At 41.5% G+C, this 27,294-nt stretch overlaps 1 protein-coding gene across 3 annotated transcripts in view; it reads left to right on the top strand.

Annotated features, from left to right (window-relative positions):
- Nucleotides 1-27,294, top strand: part of FHIT (fragile histidine triad diadenosine triphosphatase) — a 1,396,599-nt gene that overhangs the window by 148,889 nt on the left and 1,220,416 nt on the right. The window contains exon 3 of one of the 3 annotated variants that reach the window (XM_077760234.1): nucleotides 18,719-18,795. The exons of the other annotated variants lie outside the window; for them this stretch is intronic. The gene's annotated coding sequence lies outside the window, so the exon portion shown is untranslated. The remainder of the gene's footprint in view (nucleotides 1-18,718; nucleotides 18,796-27,294) is intronic. 3 annotated transcript variants of the gene reach the window in all.

The following is a 27,294-nucleotide window of genomic DNA, read 5'->3' as shown; positions in this document are numbered from 1 at the left end:
TGGCTGGGGCCTGTATTCTTTTAATCTTTTCAGGGGCAGTGGGATATGGCTCTCTCTCAGAGGCTGCTCTCCAGGCTGCCATGAAATGAAGAGGCAGCAATGTCCTATGGTCCTATGCACGAAGTTTGGATTTCTGCCTCTCCCCCCCCGCCCCTTTTTTTTTCAGTGGCCCTTTGACAAGCCTGGACTGCTCCCTCTTCTCTGCAGATTTTATTCAGTGGCTGGTATATGAATGTGAAAAACTTTCTCATTGTTTTTCCTCCTGCTGTGACATCCCAGGGTGGGGTGGGGATGGGGGAGTTTGCCCATCGGAGAGAAATGCCCCACTGATCAATCACTTTCAAAGCTGTCAGGGCTCTTTGTTGGCTCCAGTAGAAAAATACTCGTCTAATCAATCACCTTAAATATTCAATATGATTAGAGGAAAAATGAATGGATTTTGTAAACTCCTATTGATACTAAATTCTACTTGCAGCTAGTCTTGGACATAAATTTCAGAAAATTATATGTAAATGTACTCATTAGTGCACTGTAATATTGAACATCTATTTTGTCCCTGGGCAATTTTTTTTTTCTTAGCACAAAAGCCATTACCACTGTTATTAAAAACAGTAATTGATTTTCCATTTTTTAAAAACTTGTTTTTTCCTTCCTGTTCTGTTTCATCTCTGCATTTTTGCTCGTGCATTCCAATAATATTTTCCTAGGGCTTGTAAAAGAATTACATTATGCTCTAATAATTTTGAGGGCAAAGGGGAGGAAGTGCAATGTGACGTTACTGGAGAAGCTATTTTAAACTGGAAGGGACCTGGAAAACAGACCTTGGAATGATGGATTGAATGGTTTCACGCTAAGGATTTGATTATATTGTGTGTGGTTTCATGTGAATATCATAGATCTTATTTTATAATTAGATATTTTGATAAAGCCCTAACTAAATAGTGCTAGAATAAAAAAAATGGTTTTATTAAAAGGCTCTGAAACTTACAAATCAGCCATATAGATTAGCTGTAATATGAAAGCTTTATGTGTTTCTTCAAATGTTTGTTTGATTTCTGTTCTACAATAAATTCATTAATGACAAAAATGAAACACCCTTAAGATTTTGATGATAATTTTAATTAATGTTTTTTTTAAAAAAAATTTTAAGTGATTATTATTTTTACTGGTATGTAGGATATGTTCTATACTTACAAATAAGCTTTTGTGGGGAGCCTGGGTGGCTCAGTCGGTTAAGCACCTGACTCTTAGTTTCAGCTCAGGTCATGATCTCACACTTTGTGGGTTCAAGGCCCACATCAAACTCTGCACTGACAACGTGAAGCCTGCCTGGGTTTCTTGCTTTCCCTCTCTCTACCTCTCCCCTGCTTGTGCTCTCTCACTCAAAATAAATAAATAAACTTAAAAAAAAACCCTATTGTCAGGGAAAGAAATAAAAGTACTGTCTGTGTTTAAATTTGATTTTGGAGGCCCCTGGATGGCCCAGTCAGTTGAGCATCTGACTTTGGCTCAGGTCACGATCTCATGGTCCATGAGGTCGAGCCCTACATGGGGCTCGGTGCTGATAACTTGGAGCCTGGAGCCTGCTTTGAATTCTGTGTCTCCCTCTCTCTCTGTTCCTCCCCTGCTTGTGCTCTGTCTGTCTGTCTCTCTCTCTAAAAAATAAATAAGAATTAAGAAATTTTATAAAACCAAAAAAACCCTCCGAAAACAACAAAAAAATTTTTGATTTTGTAGGGAGAATATGCAATTTTGTTTGTGTAAACACTGTATTATGTATCCTGAAAGGCCAGTGAATAAACTTCCTTTTGTCATTATGTGAATCCATTTTTTAAAAAAATGTTTTCAGGGCTCAGATATAGACACATTTTGCATAGAGTAATTCTATATGTGGGGTGTGTGTGTGTGCGCGCGTGCGTGCGCTTTTGTGTTTCATAATGCAACTTGCATGCCATCAAATAAAGTAGGTGGACACTGGAAATTTAGAAAAACCATATATTTGTGACAAAAAATGAGGAGGAGAGTTTTCAGATTTTTAAAAATTTCCCTTTTTTCACTACTATGAACCAGAAAGTGCAGCCTCGGTGATTCAGAAGGTCTATCAGACAAATTCTTTGCTGAATGTATTCCTCCTGCTAGTTCGTATTCCATCCTGTGGCAGGTAAACAGGCTGGAATCCAGATTTGTTTAAATCTGCTTATAAAAAGCCAGAAACACTACTGTGTTCTCAATGTGAGGTTGATTGTGTCGTTTGGATTTATGGCTTTGGCAAACACATCTGGCTGTTTACACTATTATTGATTTAGTAAGGTCTCCCTTAAGTCCCTGAGGCAGTATATTGGTTAAGTTCAAGGTGATAGAGTCTCATCAGTGTCAATTGAAATTTTGGCTGTGCTACTTACCAGCTTTGCGACTGCAAGCAACTTTTAAAACTTGCGTCCCTTAGTTTTTGTCATATGTCAACAGGAGGAAATTAGAGAGTATGGGGGAAGATTTAGTGCATTTAAAGTACTGAGGACAGGGGTGCTGGGGGGCTTAGTCGGTTAAGCGTCCGTCTTTCGCTTAGGTCATGATCTCGCGGTTCGTGGGTTCGAGCCCCGCGTCGGGCTCTGTGCTGACTGCCAGCTCAGAGCCTGGAGCCTATTTCAGAGTCTGTGACTCCCTCTCTCTCTGACCCTCCCCTGCTCACGCTGTCTCTCTCTCTCTCTCCTAGAAATAAAAATAAAACATTAAAAAAAAATAAAGTACTGAGGACAATGCCTGACACATAGTGAAACTCCATATTAAAATTTAAAAAAAATTGAATGGGAGTACCTTTTTTTCCTTAATGTAGTCTGTCATGCCAAAGTTGACTTTTATATTTGGGCGAAGGAAGATTGAAGAAAATATTTTAAAAATTATATGCAGAAATTAATAATATATTTTTAAAAATACAGACTACCAAATGGCCATTTTAAAGAAATCTGCAGGGGCTCCTGGGTGGCTCAGTCAGTTGAGCGTCCAACTTCAGCTCAGGTCATGATCTCACGGCTTGTGGGTTCGAGCCCCGTGTAGGGCTGTGTGCTAACAGCTAGCTCAGAGCCTGGAGCCTGCTTTGGATTCTATGTCTCCTTCTGTCTCTCTCCCCCTCCCCTGCTCATTCTCTGTCTCTCAAAAATAAATGAACATTAAAAAATTATTAAAGAAATCTGCAGATTACAGAACTTTTCCCAGCTACCATTGTACCACTTTGCACTGTTCACAACGTATCTGGGTGTAAGTGAATTTCAAATGTGAATTTCTTCAACTATAAGAAGCTGCTGACAGTATTTTCAGCTTATGTGAACATTATTATTGGTTTAAAGTGAGTTAGCAACTCAGCTTAAGTGTTGTTTAATAAAGGGGCACCTGGGTGGCTCAGCTGGCTAAGCATCCAACTTTTGTTTTGGCTCAAGTCATAATCTTAGTGTCATGGGATGGAGCCCCATGTTGGGCTCTGCATTGACAGCATGGAGCCTGCTTGAGATTTTCTCTCTCTCCCTCTCTCTCTACCGTTCCCCTGCTCCCTCATGTGTACATGCACTCCCCCCACCCTACCCCAAAAGAAATAAATAAACTTAAAAAAGAGAGTTGCTTAATAAAAATATTATTGGAGAACAGGAGATGATCGTCTTCAAACTGATTAGAAAGGTGTCATTCTAACTTGTGTATTGGGGCTGAAGTTGGAGGGGAGGGATAAATGTAGAGGAAGGTGGGGGGGGTCACTGAGTAGAAATACTGACTCTCCAATTACTGTACAATGTTCTCTACTCATTCCTCCCAGAAATCATATGAAGATTTGGATACTTACTTGTTTTGTGGCAAAGAAAAAGGAAACTCAGTGTTTTGATGGAAAACGCGCCACAAAATGCAAACGACTAATACTCTGTCTGTTGTTTATCCCACTGAGATTTTCTGCCTCTCTAGTTATAGTGAAGGGTGAATAAAAATTAATTAGAAGCTGGAATCTGATTTTAAGATGGGTTGTCAGACACATATATCAAGTTGTTAGGTTAGCTGTAAAGCATAACCTGGGATTTATATATTTAGAAGTCATAATAAATCTGTCTGTCATGAAAATCAGATTACCCGGTATTGCATGCTAATGGCTCCTCATCCTGTGGAATTGTAGTCTCCCCAGCAACTGCCCGCAGGCTTTGCTTTTCTCTGACTTGCTGTCTCCCTTGACCAACTAGTCATTACACTCTCCCTACTCAGCAAAGTGCCTACTTTAATAAATGCTTCTGGGCTTCCATAATGAGAAGGCGTTTGGACTATAACACAACCTCCTATGGCTTCCTTGACTCAAAAGTCTCAACAAGAGTCCGTCAGTCCATCAGTCACACGATTTGTTAATCTAACAATTACTTCCAAGATATTTATTGAGTACCTGTTGTGTACCAGGCTGTTTGCAAGGTGCTGTGAAGCTAAGAAAGGCAGTGCCTGCCCTCAAGGAGGGCAATGATGGAGGAGAGAGATGATAAAACTCCTAACACATTGTAGAACATAATAGACGGGAGGGTATGGAGGATGCTTCCCAGAGACCTGTACCTTTTGAGCTGAGATTTCTGAGCTGAGTGGTAGGAGTTAGCCAGCTGAAGGGAGGTGAGGACCGAGGACAGTCTTCTGGATAAAAAGAACAACCCATGCAAAACAAAGAGGCCAAAGAGTAAGGTCCACTGGAGAGTTGGGATGGCAACAGGTGGTCACAGGGATGAGGGTGGAGAGTTTTGCAAGAACTTGCAGACTATGTTAAACAGGATTAGTCTAAGGGCAGTGGGGACTCAATGAGTGATTTCAGTGGGGGAGATATCTTCCCATTGTTGCCAAAAATTGACATACTAGTGCATTCTACCTGGGGTAGCTGCTCATTTCTTATCTGGATTTGAAGACTCAGTGCAAAGTGGCACCCTATCCTCTTTCTGACCTTAGTTCTCATTCTTGTTCCTCACATTTCCTGAGATGAGGATGAGTATAGGTACTATGTTCCTTGTATGTACATAATAAACTGTTTTTGAAAGGATGAATGAAGAACCAGAAGAAGCATGCTGGATATTTGTAGAGATATTTGTCCTGATACTTTGCACTTTGGTGTAAGGAAGAAAGTATTGATTTTGGAATCCCATTATTCCAAGTTCAAATCATGCCTCTACCACTTATCATTTGTGTGAGTTTGGATAAATCACTTGACCTCTTCTGAGCTCAGTGTTCTTCTTTTCTATACGTTTGTATCTCATGGTGTTATGGAGATTAGAAACAAAATAAACAAGGTACCTATTCTGCCAGGACATATTAAGCACTAAATAATTGATACATCTTTTATGTATGATATTATATTCGGTAGACTTCAGGTATAAAAATGGGGTGAATGTTTTGTTGACTTTTCTTAAAAATATGAAAATCGAAGCATGCGTGGTTCATCCAACAAGAACCATTTTGTTCCCAGTAAGCTCCCAAGAAAGATGTGATGGGAGAACCTTGCTTTTCCTCATCTCTCTGGATCTGAAAAGTTTGGTCCATCCCAGGTTCTTACCAGCCATCTGTAATTCTTGTCATTCACACCTTGACCTAAGCCATTTTGAATGCCTTAAATATTTTCTATCAATACCACCTCTTGGGACTGATGAATTCTAGAGCTTACCCTCTGCAATGGAAAGTACTTTGTAAATTAACTAGCATTTAAGGGCTCTCCATTCTGCTCCCATTGTCCTTGACATATCTCCATTGCAGCCAGTATTCAGTCAAGGTAGCCAGTAATCTGTTCCTGTGGTATAGAAAACAGGCAGCATTTAAATCTCAAATTTTCCTCTTGTTAGCTGTATAACCTTAGGCAAGCTGCTTAGTCTCTCGATGGCTCACTTTCCTTCTCAGTAAAATGAAGATGGTATTAGTACTTCAATCATAGGGCATTTATGAGGGATTAAACGCAAAGTAACGTCAAGTGCTTGGCACAGTTCTGATCACATGGTAAACCTCAATAAATGAGAGCATTATTAACTCGTATTATCGCTAACATATTTATAGCCATTATTATTTTCATCAGAGAGTCTGACTGTTAGACTCAAAACCCGACAATAGGAGACCATGTCTTCAAATTTCTGGACCCCCACAGATACCTGACACATAGAAGGTCATGAACACATACTTACTAAATGAATGAATGATCAATAAAAAGTATTATTTATTGTTAAAATGTGTACACAGTGCTTGGTACACGGTAGGAAATGAATCCACACTTGTGCATTACTCTTCTCTTTGCTTAACTTTCCCTGGTTATACTGAAAAAGGTTTCCTCAGGTTTTTTACTATGGGATTTGATGAAAAAGACCTTGGGTCTTCTACACACCTCTCCTGGTTTTCTGAAGAGTTCTGTCTCTTTTAGCTTCCTATACAGTAGTCTCCCTAGCCTTCCATCACATTCGTTGGGTCCTAAGACTTATTGGGTCCTGAGACTTTTAGGTCTTTTGGTTACTAGAAAAGTATTTCTGATCAAAGTCTCCCATGGGCCTGGATGCCACCAAGTGATATTTTCTGAGTATGTGTGCACATGTGTGTTTATTCGGCTTGTTGAGAGCAAACATCTCTTGGTGTACCCTCCCCCTACTTCTTCGCAATCGTAAGAGCGAGCGGGCACTGAGGGCTCACGGCTGCAGAGCAGACAAGAGGCTCCTGCAGGAGCTCACACCAACACCACCTGGGTGATTTCGGACAGTGAGGGCAGGTTCCTGCGGTGCCTCACTTAGTCTCTGAAGGGAGCTTGGCCGGGGCTCAGACGTTGTCGGTAGAACATCAGGACCCATTTTATCCTTCCCAGGCCTCAATTCTGTGCTTGTTATTTCCTCACTTTTTCCTACACATGGAATGCTTGCTTTTCCTTCTTTGGCCTGATGGCTTTTCTCTGAGACTGAACTTAGCGTAGCTTTTCCACATGTCTGCAGTCCCGTCCACGGAGCTTCTAGCTTGGCGCTTTGCACACAGGGTCACCCGGTTCAGATGCCTTCGGAGGACAGCGGGGGAGATTTTGTTACTGAGCAAAGGAAGTAAGGCAAGTAATTCTGTACTTTTATATAGAATTACAGTTTCTCCATTCTTCTTGAAACACTAAGTCCTCTTAACCCATCTTTAGTTTTCCCACTTGGGATGGAGACACACCAACATGAAATATTTGCCTTCGATCTTTACTGTCAGAAAAATAACACTACGGTTAAGAAGGGAGATAATCGATATTTGGGCTCAGTGGCAGGTTGGATTTGGGAGGCCTGAGGAGCCTGGCTATAGAGAGCCTTCCAGGCCCCAGCAGAAGCAGCCTGTAGCAGTCTGGTGCCAGTGGGGCTAGAGCTTCTGGCATTTCCTGTGAAATCTCTCAATTTGCAAATATTTAAAAGGATTTAAAAGCACTAAAACACTATGTCAGCCACTACTGTATGGCCCAAGCAACGGGCCAGATTTGGCCGGTGGGTCACCAATATTTTCAGCTTCTGCTGTACTATAGTAGATGTACGATTAGTGTTTTTCAGAGATTAGTCCATACTGTTCCACTTCTGAACAAAAACAAAATTGTGGTTAGAGCAGTCTTGTGCCCCCCTTTACCTCCCCAAAAAATCATTTGAAATACCCCTTCAAAAAGAGAAGACTCTTCTGAGTTTGTAGCAAACCTCTAAAGGATTCCGTAAGATAAATGGATTAGTTGTTTTTCACTTAGTGCTGAAGGCTTAAGGGGTTTTGTGTGTTCTTCCTCTTGTTTTCCATTTGGCATGCACTACTTATGCTTTAAAAAAATTAAACTGACACGTACTGAAAAAAAAGTTACTGGAGCCTGAAAGTTGGTTAATATCAATTACACTCTCGTGTCTAATAACCCATGCCTGGGAAACGCAACTTGTTTGTTATAAATACCCAATGCCAAATCAAGAATAAACAGCTACTTTGTTTTAGTCAGTATTTACAGCATCACTTTAACTACTTTGACCCTATTCAAGGAGGTAATGAAGAGCTGGGTGCCAGTGATGTTGATAAACTGTGGCAATTTCTGCATTGTGTCCTTATAGCTGCCTCTGCCTCAGCCTCCATTATTTAAATTGCTAGTCATTACAGTCATGCTATTAACTGGAAATGTAGCAAGATGACACATAGAAACAGGGCCGGCAGGACACTGTTAGTCCTTCTTATTAAGTGCCGTATTCTGGGATGGGGAGCAATAGTCATAAAAAGGAAGCACACAAAACACCCCCAAAGGCTTTTGAACACTCATGAATTCTTTGGAGTGCCGGGAGGGTGAGTTTGAATCCCAGGGGTACATACTTTTTGGACATTAGACACAAATGATAGATAATCATCCAGGCTTTAAAAAATTAATATTTTATTTTTAACTAAAATAGAGAATATGTAAGCATATCTCAGGCTAGTGTATTCTTCCTTATTGGGATCATATGCAAAGGGATATGAAGAAAGGAGGTTGTTTAATCTGGAATAGGGAACTGAATAAAGTAATTGTCCTGTTATTTAACTCTTATTAATGTCATTTTGGGAAAAGTACATTTTTTTTTAAATTAAAAAATTTTTTAAATGTTTTATTTATTTTTGAGAGAGAGAGAGAGACAGACAGACAGACAGAGTATGAGCAGGGGAGGGTCAGAGAGAGAGGCACACACACAGAATTAGAAGCAAGTTCCAGGCTCTGAGCTGTCAGCAAAGAGGCTGACACGGGGCTCAAACCCACAAGTGGGGAGATCAGACCTGAGCCGAAGTTGGAAGCTCAACTGACTGACCCACCCAGGTGCCCCCAAAAGTACATATTTTATTACTATAGAGGCCCCTAGTCCAAGGAGCTTGTCAGTGTTCATAGCTTGATTAAGATTCACAGTTAATGGAGCCCATGCATATTAAAGTGGCAGATGCTTTCTTTTAATGTAATAGCATGCACTCCATTCATCCTGACCCAGCTGGGGAACCTTTTACCAAAACGTGGCTTCTGGCCAGTTCAAGACCCACAGGGAGAGGAGGATTGGAGGAGGTCTTTGATACTCTAGATTTTCTGAGAAGACCTAGGATTCCTTTTTAGCGGGATGCAATCGACTGTAGCACAAGTCTTTTCTTGGAAAACATTGTCCATTATTTCTTAGGGCCTTTATGTTAAAATGAGAGAAACTGGGTCCTGTGTGCATGTTTTGGGAGGTGGGAAAAAGTCTATTTACCCTTTCTTGTCACCTTCCTTATAACCTACATGTACATTGTGCATATTGTGTGTGCATATTGTGTATGTATGTATATATATATATATATATATACATACATATATATATATTTGGAGGATGCTAGAAAGAAGGGAAAGCTTACATTTTTTGAACTTAGCTCTTTGCCCTGGGTTTGGCACTTTTGCTTTTTCTGTGTGATTTAGGATTCTTTCAAATGAAACTAACAGAAATCCAGTTCGCTTGACCTAAACAAAATTGTTAAAATGTACTTGAAAAAATAAAGCCTTTCTAGGGGTGCCCAGTGGCTCAGTTGGTTGAGCATCCGACTTCGGCTCAGGTCATGATCTCACAGTTCATGGGTTGGAGTCCCTAGTCGGGTTCTGGGCTGACAGCTCCGAGCCTGGAGCTTGCTTTGGATTCTGTCTCTCTCTCTCTCTCTCTGCCCCTCCCTGCTTGCACTCTCTCTTTCTTTCTCTCAAAAATAAATGCACAGTAAAAAAATTGTTTTTGATAAAAGAAGGTCTTTCTAGAATTCAGCAACAACATTACTGAGAACAGGGTTCTTAGCTATCTTTTTTTTAATCATTCTTTCGAGAGGTACTTTTCTTCATAGGCCTGGTGCCCTTATGTTCCAGGGTGGCGAGGGTGCCTGCAGACAGCCTGAACCTAGCAGTGTCTGAAGGCCAGAGACGGAGAAGAGTGTCCATCCTTTCGTGTGTTTTTGTTTTCTTAAGAGCGAGGAAAACTTTCTCAGATGCACACCCCACCCCCAACAATTTGCTTTCCTAGTCTATTGGCCAGGATTTCAAATCACAGCCTAGAATAATCCTTTGCAGGGAGAATGAACTTACTGTGTTTGTCCTGGTCTGGTCAAGTTTACAGCCTAGGGCTAGGTAGGGCCCAGCCTTTGTCCCTGAGTATGGGGTGTGGAACCCCTCTCTCACCTGCTGCAATTAAACAAAATCAGAGTCTGGTCCTATTAGAAAGGAAGGGGAGGGACAAATAACGGTTGGGGAGGCTGATAACTTCTCATTTACTTCCCCCATCATCCCTATACCAGAGGCACAGGAAGCTCAAAGAGATAAATGATCTTACCCAAGAAAAAGAGAGGGGTGGGATTTGACTCCAAATGATTTCTGGATCCAAAGCTTTGGATTTAAAAAATATTTTTTTAATGTTTATTTATTTTTGAGACACACACACACACACACACACACACACACACACACACAGAGCATGAACAGGAGAGGGGCAGAGAGAGAGAGGGAGACACAGAATCTGAAGCAGGCTCCAGGCTTTGAGCTGTCAGCACAGAGCATGAAGTGGGGCTCGAACCCATGAACCGTGAGATCATGACCTGAGCTGAAGTCAGATGCTTAACCAACTGAGCCATGCAGGTGCCCCCTAAGCACCTGGGATGAATCCAAGGAGGAAGTATCCATCAGTAGAATATTTGCATCATCGGGCTACTCCAGGGGGAATAGCAATGAGTTTCTTTCACCCACAGATCAGTAACAACATAACATTTCTGTATTACAAAAATAATGTGTGCTTTGAGGCAATGTAGAAAAGATAGAGGACTATGAGGAGGAAAATAAGCATTCCCCAGAATTCTGTCATCTAGCCAATACCGTTGTCAACACTTTGGGTTTCCTTGTCTTTATGAACACACACCATACACACATGCCACTTACACATTCCAAAATATTTATTGATCACTTTCTAGAATAATGTTGCAGATATATATTAGGAACACAGTGGATGTAGACTGCATACACTGGTTTGCATCTTGCTGTTCCCCTTAATTGTGTAGCATGTATATTTTTGCGCATTTTCCTATAAGGTATAATTCTTCAGGACCATCATTTTTAACGACTGCATAGCAATCCCTTTTGTAGGTAGTGAAATGTATTAAATAAGCCCCTTATTTATGGACTAGTACGTTTCTGTCAGTTTATCTTTGTGGGAAGTTACAATGTAAATGAGCATCCATATATGATATATCTCTGGGCATATCTTTTATTATTTCCTTGGGACACAGTTCTCGAAATAATGGTGAAGAAATGAACATTTTAAAGCTGTGAACATTTGATGCCTGTTGCTAGGTTGCAATCTAGAAATGTTGTACACTCTGTATTCCCAAAAACAGCCTGTGAGAGTGTTTGGCTCTTGATGGCTCTTGACTTGGAGGGTTTTTTTTTTTTTCCCTTTCTTTCCATTTTCTTTTAGAGTAGTTTTAGCAGTGCTGTTATCCAGGCCTTGAAATCCACAGATAAATTATTGCTGGTACTCATTTGTCATTTTCTCAAGGGGATTGCTATAGGTCCATTATGCTTCTTGTGTTAATTGTACCAGGCCAAAATGGAACCCCACACATGTATTATTAGATATTGGAGAAAACAGAACTTGTTCCGAAGTCATATTTAACTTTACATCTCTAACAGAATTGAAATAAAAACCTTCATAAGTGCTAGTGCATTGTTAAAATGTTCAGATAAATTATTTGGTTCATAAATACATAATTTTAACTTTTATGATACTGGAGAAGGGGAAAGGTGGTATGAGGCTTTCTGAATATACCAATAATTTATTCTCCTGCAGCCAAGATAAACAGCACTGTGAATTAAGTGACGGGATATTGGATGACAGACTGCATCATCTTAGAGATGGTGCTTGTTAGGGATGCATGTATCCTAAGAGTTATAATATAACCAAAAAACTGGAGCTATCTAGCCTGGGTGATCCAAGAGAGATGCTCTCAAAAAGTGCCCTGGAAAGAGGCAATTGGCAGTTGGCGTGCTATGCTATGCTGGCAGCAAAGAGAAGGAGCGGGAGCAGACAGGAGGCTCCTGGGCACACTTTCTTCTCCCATCATCCTGGAGAGAGCTGGAGGGGCTGCACGGGATCAGAGTCAGGGTGAGAAGACAAAGGTGAATTAGAGGCAGCTGAGATTTGCAAATTTCCAAACAAGACTTTCCATTTCAGCAGGGGCTTTTCAGCAAGTTTCACTGAGATGCCCCATGTTTTTAGTGACCTACACAAATCTGGAGGAAGAGACAGACGTGGTTGAATATCTACTTGTTCTCTGAATTTCACTTCCAGCTCTGGGCTCTTTCCTCTAGCTTTCGCCTAATTACCTCATGCTTCAACATATGTAAGCCTGTCTTTTTATGGTTATCCATCCATCCATCCATCCATCCATCCATCCACCCACCCCTCCATCCATCCATCCATCCATCCATCCATCCATCCATCCATCCATCCATCCATCCATTCATCCACGTATCAAGTATTTATTGGTCAAAGTCTATGGGCCTGGTAGCACGCTAATCAAAATGCTGATTCCCCACTTCACTCTCTGTTCTGATGATCTGTCTAGAGTAATGTGCGCTTAGGTTTGGCTGAACCATGATTCTTCCAGAATCTGCATTTTGAACAGGACTTTGTTCATACTCCTTCAATATTTACCATGTTACTTACTGACCACATACCTTGTGTGGGCATTGTGCTAAATTCTGGAGATATAATAAGATTAAAGTCATCTGGGCTGGCATTGATGGTAAAAAAGAATGGTATTCTTGAGTATAGAGTTGTTTCATACTGCCAGCCACTTCTTGCCTTCTCTTTAAATCCTTAAAATCACTCCCTTAATTTGATTGGATGAAATTAAAATACATAGAGCAATACCATGTTTTCCCACTGCGGTTAGTAACTGAACACTCTATATTTTTTTAAGTTTATTTATTTGTTTTGAGAGAGAGGAGAGGAAGAGAGCGAGCACAGGAGAGGCAGAGAAAGAGAGAGAGAGAGAGAGACAGAGAAAGAGAGAGACAGAGAGAATCCCAAGCAGGCTCCGCATTTTCAGTGCAGAACCTAATGCTGGGCTCAAACCCAAGAACTGTGAGATCATGACTTGAGGTGAAATCAAGAGTCAGACGCTTCACCAACTGAGCTACCCAGGCACCCTTTTAACCTAATACTCTAAAGGAGTCAGAACAGGCTTGTCACCCACAGTAGTGGTCCTTAGTCATGGCTGCCTATTAGAATTACCTGGGGAGTATGGACAGCAATCTTCCAGGCCATGCCCCCAACCAAGCATATCAGAATCTCTGGGGTGTGTGGCCTAGGCACAGAGATTGTGGCTTGAACCCACAAACCATGAGATCATGACCTGAGCTGAAGTCGGATGCTTAACCGACTGAGCCACCCAGGTGCCCCAGGCATTGGTTTTTTAAACCTCCTGAGATGATCCCAGGATGCAATCAACATTGAGAAGCACCAACTAAAAAAAACTGTAGGTATATTGATTTACACCTTTCACCCCAGAGCAACCTTTACAACTGCAATTTTGAGGGAGTCCAGTTCCATGACCACGGCCATGAAGAAAATGGTCGATAGACAGTTTTGAGAAACTCTATTCTCCTTCTTGGAGGCTCTCCTCATACCCTGGCATGTTAAAGACCATGGGGAATCTTGCCATAAAGGGACCTGTTGAGTTTTAATGAAATTCCCCCTATTTTAGATCAAGGATTGGCTTGATTGCATTTTGTTTCTCTCTTAATCAGTTAAGAATTTTACTGAATACATTGCAAGAAATGGCTAGAATATGCAAGATCTGATTCTCTAGTCTGAGGATGATTTCACTTCCTTGTTTCTGTGTTCTTGGACCCCACTTTGTGCCCTTTTTCTCACTACTTTTTGAGCAGGCACTGGGCCCAGTGAAGAAGTAAAGTACAGTCTGTTTGCTGCAAGCTTTTATAGTTGCTTTCAATACAGCTTCTGTGCTTCTTTCGATTGATGCTACTATGCTAGGGAAGAGACTGGTAGTTCTTCCCTTTTCTTTCTTTTTTTAAAGTTTATTTATTTTGGGAGAGAGTGGGGGAAGGGCAGAGAGAGAGAGATGGAGAGAGAAAATCCCAAGTGGGCTCCTCACTCTCAGCACAGAGCCCAATGCAGGGCTCAAGCTCACAAACCATGAGATCATGACTTGAGTCGAAGTCAGATGCTTAGCCAATTGAGCCACCCAGGTGCCCTAGTTCTTCCCTTTGCTATAGCAGTGGCCCTCAAAGTGTGGTTCCTGAACTAGTAGCCACAGAATGTACTGGTAAAGTAGGCAGAATTATGGCCTTTCTTAAAGATGTCTACACCCTTATTCCAGAATCTATGTATTCTGTGTATGGGATTTTGTGTATGTAATTAAGATTATGGACCCCGAGATGTGGGAATAATTGTGGATTATGTGGGCAGACCTAATCTTATCACATGAGTGCTTAAAAATCAGATGACTGGGGCACCTGGGTGGCTCAGCTGGTTAAGCATCCGACTTTGGCTCAGGTCATGATCTTTGGCTCAGTTTGTGGGTTCAAGCCCCACGCTGGGCTCTGTGCTGACAGCTCAGAGCCTGGAGCTTGCTTCACATTCTGTGTGTGTCTCTCTCTCTGCCCTTCCCTCACTCACACTCTGTCTCTGTCTCAAAAACAAAATAAACATTCAAAAAAATTAAACAAAAATCAGAGAATCTTTCCAGGCTACAATCAGAGATATTTGACCATAGAAAGGCGAGAGAGACTTAAACATGAAAATAACCCAAACCCTCATTGCTGACTTGACTCTGGAAAGATGGGTCCACACTGGAAGTTGAGAATGACCATCAGTCCACAGCCAGGAAGGAAACAGAGACCTCAGAAATGAATTCTACAAACAATCTGAATGAACCCAGAAACTGAGCTCCCCTAGTACCTTTGGAAAGGACCCCAGCCTGTTTGCAACTTAATTTGTCTGGTGAGACCAGACACACAGAACAGTGAGATAGTCGATTTGTGTTGCTTTAAACCCTAAGTTTGTGATTATTTATTCTGACAGCAACAGAAAACTAATGCACCCGAGAAATTGCTGAAATGCAAATTCTCACTCCTCACCCCTACTGAACCAGAAGATCGCAGGGGGCGTGGTGGAGAGGGGGAAGGAAGTGCCCGCAGCCTATTTTAACAAGCTGTCTNTGACCCTCCCCTGCTCACGCTGTCTCTCTCTCTCTCTCTCTCCTAGAAATAAAATTAAAATATTAAAAAAAAAAAACCCAAAAACAAGCTCTCTCGGCGATTTTGACATACTGAAGTTTGAGAGCCACTGTTACACAGAGATAGAATTCCTAAATCTTAAGCAGGCAAGTGGCTGCCCAGAAAAAGATTGCATTTGCTACTTTTGTTACAGGTGGGTATGGCCTCATGACTCAGTTCTTGCCAAACAGGTTGCGACGTAAAAGATGAACTCAGCAAGCTTGAGGCTTTACAACTCTTGCACATTCTAATGAAAATACTAGTTTTGATGGGTCTTGGGAGATAACCTTTGAACCCTTGAAATATCCTGCTCAATTAGAGTGTCTATGTCTACCTGAGGTGTTGGGCCATGCCAAGTAGTTTATGCTAACATTGTGACTTATGGGGAATGCCTGGTTTTGTTCACCTGGGGCCCTGGGCCATGCTGTATCACTTTGACCTCTGCGAGGGCCTGGAGAAGTTGGTAGATAAGTGCCCCAGCCTCTGTCAGTGAGATGGACTGTTTTGAGATGCATTCCACACAGTTCGTCACATGGTCCCCAGAGGCTTTAACTTCAGTCGATCATATATATAACCAGCTTCTAACCCATGTTTTATTGCTATTCCCCCTTCCCTTATAGTTCTCACTTTCCCCTAGGATCACCTTCCAAATAAGCTACCGGAACCTCTGCTGTTGGGTCTCATCTTGGGCTTTGCTTTCAGGAGAACCCAAAGGAGCAGAATCCTTTATGAGACATAAAGGATGAGACAGTTTATTGAAGGGTCTTCCTTCCTTCTGACTGCGATGTAGATATAATGGCTCATGTATCACCTCTGACCGAGTTAAGGAAGACCATCCTCTAGGAATGGAGAATGGTAAATCAGAAGGCAGGTGGGTCTGTAACGAAACTGTGGAACTACTTTACCGGCCCCGGACTGCTGACCTCCTCACTTATTAAATGAGACAAAAAAGCTTGTGTGTTTCAGCCCCTGTTAACCTTGGGGTGGAGGGTGGACAAGAGGCGACTCACATGCAACTTCACCTAATCCTGACTAACAGCAACGAAGGGCTAGATGGGGAGTTTGGCTTGTCATCAGGTGGAAACCAAATCGTGTCTGGCCTTCAGCACCACGATAATTAAGGGTTGATTGCACGAGGGACAAGCACATTGTGTTTGGGTAAGAGCTTTAGACCAGAAGTCAAGCAATGTGGGTTCTGTGTTGACCCCTAAGGAGCTGTGCATTTACCTTCTCTTGGATTCTACTGCTTGATCTCAGAGTCGCTCTTGATTTTTACATTCCATGATTCTGTGAATTTAAAGTATTCAAAATTCACTTGCAAAAACCGGAATCATTATGAATTGTAAATGTGGGGCATTTGTATTTGCATTTTGAAATTCTTGCACTAATAAAATGAGGAGCATATCTTAGCCTTGCATGTGCATGTATTTTTAAAATGACGCTTAATGTTAGAAGCTCTATGGGGCATTATTAAAGTTCATCATATCACTTACTGTGAAGACAAACTTTCCTTGAATATTGGAACATGTTTACAAAACTCTGTTCACCTGACTGTGATTCTTCAGGCTGATAGGAACCTTCACATGTTCTTTTCCTTTGCCTGGATGGTACCCAATCAGTCTATATAATGAGACAGGCCAGAGGACAAGGAATTATGCCCCAGGACAGTCTTCACTCTGTCGTTTGGCTTTGCATGCAGAAACCACAATTTATGATGTGATCAAGAATGATATTAGTTGGCAGTATAATGAGCTTGGGATTGTTGGATAGCTCCGATGTACACCATGACCTTTGCTGGATGGAAAGTGTCAGACTTGGGCACATGCATATCAGTTGTGGAGAAAGACCCTCCTCTGGGGAGTCAGGGGTCATAAATTTTGTTTCTAGGCAGCATATGCGTATGCAGTTGCCTGGCAACCATGAGAGCAGTTAAGTCCTTGCTATATGATGCTGTAAAGGATTTCATCCATCTTGAAAAGCTAACAGCACAATTTAAATTTTTGAAGCAGAGTGTGGGTGTTCTCAAGTGGCAGAGCCTCATCTCACATGTTGTTGCAGACTCTAACTGGGTAAACTTGATGTTGCTGAAGTTTTCTGCATTACGATGTTGTAAACAAAAGGCTAGAACTCTGAAGAGAGGTTGAAAGAGACAGCCTTCGCTGGAATGTATTCAGTACCAAGTAACAGAAAACCCAACTACTAGTGTCCTAAAGCACAAGGATGTTTGCTGTCTTCCGAACAAGGAGCCTTGAGATAAACAGCATCAGGGTTGATTTAGGTGCTCACCATGGACCCAAGCCCCTTCCAGGCTTCCATTATACCATCCGTGATGTCTTAGCCTTCATCCTTAGCATGGGTGTTGCCTTATGCTCACAAGAAGGCTACCAGAGCTTTCAGTGACCCATTGTCCCAGCTTAGCATCTGATACAGGATAGGAGAGAATGGCCACCTCTTATTTATTTATTTATTTATTCAAGAAAGAAGGTCTTTCCTTAAAGTCTCTTAGCAGATACCTTTTTATTTCTCTTTAGCCAGAACGGGGTCACATGTGTATCCCTTCTCAGACTGGTCAGAGACAAAGGAGAATTTAGTTGCCTTCACTGGCATAGGTGACTCCTGATTCAGCCTCATGGACTGGGGGCAGGGCCCATCTTCCCTGAGCCCATTACTGCCTTCCAGATTCCTGAGAAAGAGAAGGGTCTGGTAGCAAGGGCAGAGGACACACGGCTGCTGGCTGTCTCACAGTGCTGCCATGTTTCCTGACATGTTATTGCTCATGTGCGGATTACTTATGTGTGGAGGTCAGTGTTTGCAAATTCACCTTTAAAATGTTTTTATGCAATTGTGAATGGGAGCAGTTTCTTGATTTCTCTTTCTGTTGCTTCATTGTTGGTGTATAAAAATGCAAATGAATGGATCAAGAAGATGTGGTTTATCTACACCATGGAATACTACATGGCAATGAGAAACAATGAAATCTGGCCATGTGTAGCAACATGGATGGACCTTGAGGGTGTTATGCTGAGCGAAATAAGTCAGGCAGAGAAGGACAAATATCATATGTTTGCACGTATAGGAGGATTAGGAGGAACTTGACGGAGGAACAAGGGGGAGAAGAAGGGCGGAAATGGTGGGGGAAAGGAAGAGAAGCAAACCATGAGAGACTCTTGAATGCTGACAAAAACTGAGGACTGATGGATGTGGGGGGAGGGGGGGATGGGCATGGAGGAGGACACTTGTGGGGATGAGCACTGAGTGTTATGTGGAAACTAATTTGACAATAAACTATTAAAAAAAAATAAATAAATAAATAAATAAAAAATAAAATGTTTTTAAAACATTGAAATTAGAATTCACAGGTAGGAATGGTTTACTCTAAAAATCGGGTTTTTCAAGCACCGGGTGGTTAAAACAAAAACTTTTCAAAACTTGGATTTCTTCACTTCTCAGAATGATTTGGTGATCCGGCAACCATTGAACAGCATGCACACGTGGGAGTAATTAGCGCAAGGGATTGCCGTCTCTGGGTGAGTTCTATGCACCACACTCTCCACCAGTCCCTTTGTTATGCACTTGGCCTTTTACTCATGCATGTTGCTTCCCTGGTCCCCGTAGACATGCAGACATTTTGAAATAGGAGACTTACAGTCAGACTGGTGTGTCAGTTGCAGTATACACTAACTGCCACCATTCCCTTTGCTCTTCTGGTATATGTTTCTTTATTTTCTGCCCGTGGATGGGAGCGTGTGTAATCATCAAGAGTGTGGCTTTCGACATAATGCAGAAATGGTTCGAGCCCTCGAAATATCACTTACTAACTTGTGACCTTCTATTCACATGGGTAAAATCAGATAATAATATTATCCACCTCATATGGTTGATTAGAGAATTAGCAGAGTGCTTGGTTCACATAATGCTAATCTTGCCAGAGATGATGATGAAGATGATGATGATGTTTCTATTAGTCTGTGTTTATTATATCAGTTAGTCCTTGGAGGTGCCATTTTGGAATGCAAAGCACAACATCTTCAGTGAGTGGAGTTGATGTAAGGCACCGGCCATGGAACTAGAAGAGGATCCTCAGAGCAAAGGTGCTTGAGGGGAAGTAGCCACCTGCAGTAGTTTTCCTGCTTTCTTCAGGACAGAATCAGATCTACCTAATTCATGCCTTCAGGTAATGCTACAAAGCTCCTAGAAATTCAGTCCTGCACTCAGGAATTTCCTCATTTCTATTCAGACCAGGGCACATTCTGTATTTATACTGTCAAAAATCAGTGGATACTTTAGTTTATGCCTAGGGACATGGGAGACAATTCTGGGCACCTCTAATGATTTTGCAGGGTCATTTTCCCCACCAAGATACCTTTTTATTCCATTGTTGGATTCTGGTCTAGGTTCCGTGAGCTTCTTCCATATGTAATTCAATCTGGAAAGAACTGGAGGTCATAATATAAATGAGGTCAGACTCGAAGAGTTATTTGAGAGAAGCAGACAGAATATTTTGAGGTCAGTCAGTTGCTTTATTTCATTCTGAGGACTGGTTGTGTGGATCCTAGTAGATTAGCAATCCCAAAGGAAACCTTAGGGAACTCATTATTACTCCATGTTTCCCATAATTAAATTACAAATTATTTGGTTGAGATAATAACCAGTGTGGGCAAAAATGGAGGGATAGAGAGGTACGTGTACACTATTGTTGAGTATAAATTTATATAGGAAACTTTGGACTGGGTGGTTTGGAACTCTCAACCATAGTTTGAAATGTTTTGCCTTAGAAATTCTTAGAAACTTCAAGCTGTATATTCTATCAATATACTTGACCAGGCATATGAAAAGTTCATGGCAGTACCATTAGTAGTCATGAGAAATTGAAGGTAAAATAAATATCTCTCAAAGGGGACTTGTTAAATACAGTATTATGTGTCTGTACACTGAAATTACTTTGCAGCCATTAATGAGTATGGAGTAGATCTCTGTGAGTTGACATGAAAAGATGCCAAGCATGTGGCAGAACAGTATGTTTTATAAAAACACATGTAAAAATGAACATGTATATTCAAAACCAGAAGTGCACGCCAAATTGTTAATACTGGCTCCCTCAGAGAATGAAATTGTAAGGACATGAGGGTAGTGGGACAGGACAAAGGAGAGGAAGCACAGTTTAATTTTTAATTCATATACGTTTGTATACGTTTTGCCGTAACATGTACTCTCCTTATAATTAGCATTTAAATTTGAGGGTTGGGATGGAAACCTGGGGGCGGGGTGGTGTCACGTTCCTTCTGAGGAACAGAGGAATGCAGAGGTTGAGAACACAGGTTCTAGAGCTGTGCTGCCTGGACTCAAATCCTGGCTGTTGCGCTGGTGAGCTGAACGTCCTCAGGCAAGTCCATGGACTTCTCTGTGCTTTACCTGTTTATCTGTGAAAGAGGATAATAACGATGACCTCCCTTGTAAAACTGTTCTGAAGATTAAATGAATTATGGTATATACAGCATTTAGAAAGACGTTATCTATTATTGTTGCTACTATTGCACATTTATAGACAAAATGCAGAAGTAACCGGAATGAATTTAAAAGTTACCATTGGCATCTGGAATGTAGTACTAGGAATCTATGAAATGCAATGAAATTCCTTTGGCAGGAAGTTTTATATATATATATGTATGTATATATCAGTTATATATATATAACTGAAGTTCTGNTGGAATGTAGTACTAGGAATCTATGAAATGCAATGAAATTCCTTTGGCAGGAAGTTTTATATATATATGTATGTATATATCAGTTATATATATATAATTGAAGTTCTGGGGGAGACAAGTACCTGGGTAGATAAGGCCAGGAAACAGAGACACCCTTACCTGTAATGGGGAAGCAAAGTCAACAGCTTTGAACTAAGCATATATCACAACGGGAGCATAAAACAAACCGGCTAAAAATGGCAGATCCAGAGAGTCAGAAGAGGGGGAAAAAAGGGAAGGTGTTCACTAGCCTCCTAAATGTTTCATAACCTTCAATCATCTCTGGTTTCTTCTTGCTCTTCTGCTAATTCTTCACCTTATCATTTCTCCCCCGACAACAAGTCCTGCATTTGATCCAGATTTTACCTCTTTATGGGACAGCCGATACAACAATAATGTATAGTTCATTTGAATAGCTGGAACATTCTGCATCGTCAAGTGGTTGCTTGGAAATTAGAAGATGTGCTCAAGGATGAATGCTATCAAAAGCAGCTGCTATAGATGAGTGACCAGGGGTAGGCAAGACACAGGCGCTGGTGGAGAATGCTTAGGAAGCCAGGATCACTTGACTTTGTATCCTAAGACTTAATTGAGCTGAGGAACTGAGAGCTGAAATCATTCTCTGTTGTTGCTTAGATGAAAAGCCAGCCAGGCTTTAAGAGCAGTGACCGATTGACATTGACTGGCTTCCATCTGGGACTTAATCTCTCTCCATACGTCTGTGACAGTGGTGTGTCTTTCAGAACAGGTTCATGTGATTCTGAAGGCCAAGCATCAAGCAAGAAGCCAGAGTTCTAGTCATTAGTCTTGCATGTGGGCCACAGGGCAATTCCGGGGTGCCGCCTTTGCTTGCAGCTGGAGAAGAGATGATGGCCCATAATGCGGTTCCTAATGAGGAGTACACACAGATGATGGGGCTGGGCGGTGGCAGCGAGCTACTGCGAGGAAACAGCTCCCTCCAGCTTACGGGATCTTCCCTCTGCGGCCGGCTTTCTTTCTGGAGCCACAGATCTGGCTTCTGATTGACTGTGTCCATTGTAGCTCATTAAGGGGTTGGCCGGCAGCACGTCCAGCTACGTAAAGTACAGAGCTGCACAGTTGTTCCCTGACCTCAGTGCCCCGATGGCCAGTGTCTCGATGCTTCAAAGGTATAATTGTTAGATGTTTCATTTGAGGCAGGTTTGGGGGACATGAAGTTTCCTTGAAACATCTAAGGGCCTCTGCTTCCCCTCTACTTTAAAGAGAACGTGTGGCCCTTTACAAAGGAACATATTACTCAGATAGGATAATTTGAGTAAAGGATACACTATGACACAGACTCTTTAAAAAACAAATTAACAAACAAACATAGGAGTAGCTGTCACAGGGCACCCCAAAGTAATTCATTTTCTTCATTTTGTGGTTGTTCAGTTCATCTCAGTGCTTCCTGGCAAAAAAGAAAAAAAAAAAAAAGCCAAAATGAATTAAATGACTCTCATTATCTGACAGAACTAAAGCATCCCTTTTTCTTTTGGAACTAAATTCAAGTGTGAATTGAGTTAGTGGTGGTCGATGGGACCTTATGTAAAAATGTTGGACAGTATTTTCAAATGAAGTTTCGTTCGTGAACCCTACTGCAATGCTGTTCAAACGGACAACTTTGGTATTGACTCTGTATTAGCTAACAGTATAGCAATAAATTGTAACTCTGGGAATTGCTTAGCTGTCGAACGGAACACTCTAGAGCTTGCTATGCCTGCAAGTTGGAGAATCTAGAGGAATGAACGATTATGTACCTGTGACCAACTATCTCCAGTGTTTCTGTCCACTTGACTCAGAGGAAGGACCTATACCTAGAAGAACAATGTCGTTTGGTGATTCAAAAGGTAGACTCTGGACCCAGAGTTAGACACAAATCTTGGCTACATTATTTAAGAACTTTATGTCCTCAAGCAGGTCCATCCTCTCCTCTGGTCTGTGCTTGTTATCTGTAAGATTGAAATAATAATGGTGCCCACTCTGTTAGGTTGTTGGGTTATGTGAGTGAGCGCATGAGAATGATGTTATTTTAAGGATAATCTTACTTGTATTCTACTTGTGTATGCGTGACTAATCATCTAGAACCGTCATGGAGATGTTGTTCCAGAGCTGTAGGATTGAGCAAAGCAGGCTGTTGAGTCATTTGTGGAGACATGTGCTTATATAATGATAGAGCTAGAACATTATAAAAATCATTTCTTGCATTTATGGAGCACTTACTACATGACGGGCAGTGTTCTAAATGGGCTCTGTGCGTTAATGATCTCATTGAACCCTTTCAACAGCCTTATAATGTAGGTATTATTTTATCTTTATTTTTTTCCTGTGATATTAAAGACCTTATTCAAGTCTCGGAGTTGATCGATGATGGAGGTGCTTCCTGAACCCTGGTCAGCTTGATTCCAGGTGTCAGCTCTCACCTAATATTGTTATAAAGTTCTAGGATCCAAGGATTCATTCCCACCAACTGCCTGAGCTTTTCAGACAGTTGTCTTGGCTCTCGTTCACTATTCTCAGCATAGAACAGCCTTGTGTCGTGAGAAAAACTTTTCCCTGCAGGTGAACTATGTTTAGCTGGATTTATTTTGCATTTTTAGTGACGCTTGACTCTTCCTCTGGTTCTGTGATTAATCTGCCACAGGAGTGCAGTGAACCTTTAATTATAGCTTCTATACCCTCAGTCTTTCCCCTATGTAGTTTTCTACTGTTTAAGGTTCCAATGGGCTACATGTTCTGAAAGAGGTTTAACCTATGGGTTACATAAATTATGGCCTTTGTGCACAGAGAAGAAAAGTTACAGTTGCTGTGTCTATGCAGTTTGTGATTTTTTTTTTTTCTGCCAAGCATATTCACTTCTTTTCTTTCCTTTATTTTTTGTGTGTTCATTGGAAACCACCAAGAGCTATTGCCTGATGCTGGTTCTGAACAACAAAGACTTTCCACCACTGTCTTTGACTATGGCCGGACCTGCGTACCATATGGATGCCAGTTAAAAGGAGAAGTTCTTATAAGCCTCCAATGTTGGTTTAATTTTTAAAATAATTTTAGTTACCAAACATGTAAAACTATAAAGCTAGGTGTAATTTTCTATGTGTGTAGTTCATAGACAAATATGAAACTAAAACATATTTACAAATTAAATGCAATCTAAATGACAAAACCAAATTCAAATTAGCAACATCAGTTTAACGTGATGGATAGTGTTTTCTTAAATAGATTCATTGCTGGAAATATCAGCATGGGGGTCTGTTATGTCAAAGGTCCTAGACAGAGTGTCAAGCTCGTATTGGCCTGAACTGTCTGATCACTCAATTCCTCCTAACACTTTCAGCTGCTATTACAGGACAATTCATTTATGCCCTGCCTGCACTCTGAGGTCTTACAGCACAAACACATGATTTACCTTATAATTCTGCCTCTTTGGTCTTTGGCTTGTGACAGTTATGACAGAACTACCTGACGTCACCGCAACTGTAAATACAAATACAAATTCAGACACAGCCCCAGAAGTTGTGTGCTGATGCCCACATTTTAGCTACCATGTGGTTGATCCACAACACATCTGGAACACATTTTAAATGAGTGTTATATAAATGAAAGCAAAAATTAAAAATTTCTTCAAGAATCTTTAGTCCTCCAAAAACATGCTCAAAGACCCCAATTTGAAAAAAAAAAAATCTCTTTGCAGGAATGTTCTCCAAGGAGTGTAACATGGTTTCCTTCCTCACGTCCTTTAGGCTATTGTTCAGGGTCATTGCCATGAAAAAACCTCTCCCGACCACCCCATCTAGAGTAGCACTCCTGTCATCTTGGTCCCTTACTTTGCCCTGTTTTTCTTCAGAGCGCTCATCACCCCTTGACATTGTTGCTAGTTTATCTCTATCTGTCTCCAGCAGTTGAATGTAAACTCCTTTGAGAATGGACTTGGGTTTACTTACTACTGTATTCCGCATGCTTCACATAGGAGATGATAAAGATCTGTTGAACCAATCAGTGGCCTTGCTTTCCATCTCGGTTCCTTTTAGCTGGATTCGCAATCCCAACCCCTACCTGGGCAAGACTCATTTTAAAAACAACCCCTGGGGCGCCTGGGTGACTCGGTTGGTTAAGCGTCTGACTTTTGATTTTGGCTTAGGTCATGATCTCAGGGTTTGTGGGACTGAGCCCCATCTTGGACTCTGTGCTGATGGCGTAGAGCCTGCTTGGGATTCTCTCTCTTTCCCCCTCTTTCTGCCCTACCCCTGCTCATGCCTTTCACTCTCTCTCTCTAAATAAATGTTAAACAAACAAACAAACCCCATCCTCACCAAAGCCTTGAGCCTACTTCCCCTTTGTCCTTCACTGGAACACAACGGGTCTAGTGAGGCCCCTTTTGTTACTCATGGCTTTTACCTCCTGATATTTTTTTTCTTCATTTTTATCTCCTTCACTAGACTCTGAGCTCCTCAAGGACAGTGTCTGTGTTTGATTAACCTCTATAATTTCTCCAGTAGCTGGTATGAATGCAGAAATATAGTCATAAATGGAAATCATCCTGAAATGGCAAAATAATTGGTACTAAATATCATTCACTTCTGTTCTACAATATTGTGCAGAGTGATTGGCACATGGTAGGGAGCTTGATGAGGGTGAATGGATAGCAGGTGCTGTAACACATGATGAGCTCTGGGAACTGAATTCTCTATGGCCCAACCTGATGCTAACACTACAATAGAAGGAATTCAGTTTCACTCAGCTGGGTTTTGTTCATCTCTCTTGTGTGCAGGTTAGTTAGACATGGTGGCTACAGTGAGGAATGTGTTGCCCTTGGGTTCACAGTCTGGTGGAGATCAGTAGAGTGAAGGAGAGGCAGAAACAGAGATAATGTTTGCTTATTCATCCATTCTCTTCTTCTTTCTTCAGACTAGAAGGGTTATATGCTTGCTGCTAGATTGAAGAAAAACTCAACATAGACCCTGGCTATAAACTAACTCTAGGGGAGGAGGGAGACAAAATGATACTAATGATACTAGTTGATGCCTCAAAGGAAAGGAGGACAGTTATCAAAGCCATATGTAGTGTGCCCTAATCTGAGGCAGGGAAGGTTCTCCTTGAAGCAAGATATTGAACTGAAACCCCAAGTATGAATGGGCCTTCACCAGGGGCAGCAGATCTGGCTGTAATATGGTGACCGGAATATGGGGTGAGCGAGAAAGTCAGAAATTCTGACCACGGGTCTGGAGACCATCATGGAGAAGGAGGGTTTTGCCAGGAGCTTGAGAGACAAAGGTCATTGACAGGTACATGGATGTGGAGGAGAAGGTGGTCCCAACAGGAAGACCAGCCTTACCATTAACATAGAAGTGGAAACATGTAGATCTGGTTTGAGAACCATGCACAGAAAGGAACAGCTAAGAGTTTGTAAAGAACCTGTCCAGTAGAATCATCGTAGTGACGAAATGCAGGAATATCTGTGGACCATGAGCCATAAATTCAAAACAGTTACTGGTTGGAAATGAAAGCTTGTTCTGTTGAAGAGGCTAAATAGTGTTTAAGGAAGAAGCTAAGATCATTCTTAGCTAGTGCTACTATTACCATTTCCATCAATTAAAGATCTTTATCATTAGCACTGTATGTCAGCCTTTTAAAACAACTTATCACATGGAATCACAGATAACTTTTTTTTCAGGAAAAATGAGATAATTTGTTAGAAAAACATTACAAATTATATTGAGTTGACATCACTCAATTACAGCTACATTACTGAATTATACCTGTTCAGCCGAGAGCTGGGGAATTTATTAGCACAGCCTCCATTAGAGCTAATGGGAAATACAGTTCCAAAGCTCTTTGAATCCATTGCATATGCTGTAAGAAGTGTTTTTCCTGTTGGGACTGCACTCCGGGCTTGACAAGAGCGAGCTGTGAGGACTTTATTTCTCCCAGGATTTGGGAAAACCGCAGCAGTACTGTTTGTTCACACGGCTGTGACATCAGGGACTAGCTGGACTGCGAGAGCCTGTTCCGATGTGCCTTTGCCAGCCTCCGGAGAGATGACCCTCTCTTCAGCCAGAGAGACATTGAAGAGCCATTCTGCTCTCAGAGCCACATTACCTGCATTTGCGTTTTCATTACCCAGCCATTATGCTCACTGCCCACGGCCACCTCCGCTTATTGATTTGGGACCTGTGCCAGTTTCTAATTGTTTCCTTCAGGTTGGGTTTGCTCCGAATTGCTGACTCCTGTCTAGTAATTTCTCTCCTCCATATTGTGCCCTTCCTTGCC

Source organism: Crocuta crocuta, unplaced genomic scaffold, assembly GCF_008692635.1.
Source record: "Crocuta crocuta isolate KB4526 unplaced genomic scaffold, BGI_CrCroc_1.0 scaffold213, whole genome shotgun sequence".
NCBI classification, from domain to species: domain Eukaryota; kingdom Metazoa; phylum Chordata; class Mammalia; order Carnivora; family Hyaenidae; genus Crocuta; species Crocuta crocuta.
Note: the sequence above shows the minus strand (reverse complement) of the source record. Positions and strands in the feature narration are given on the sequence as shown.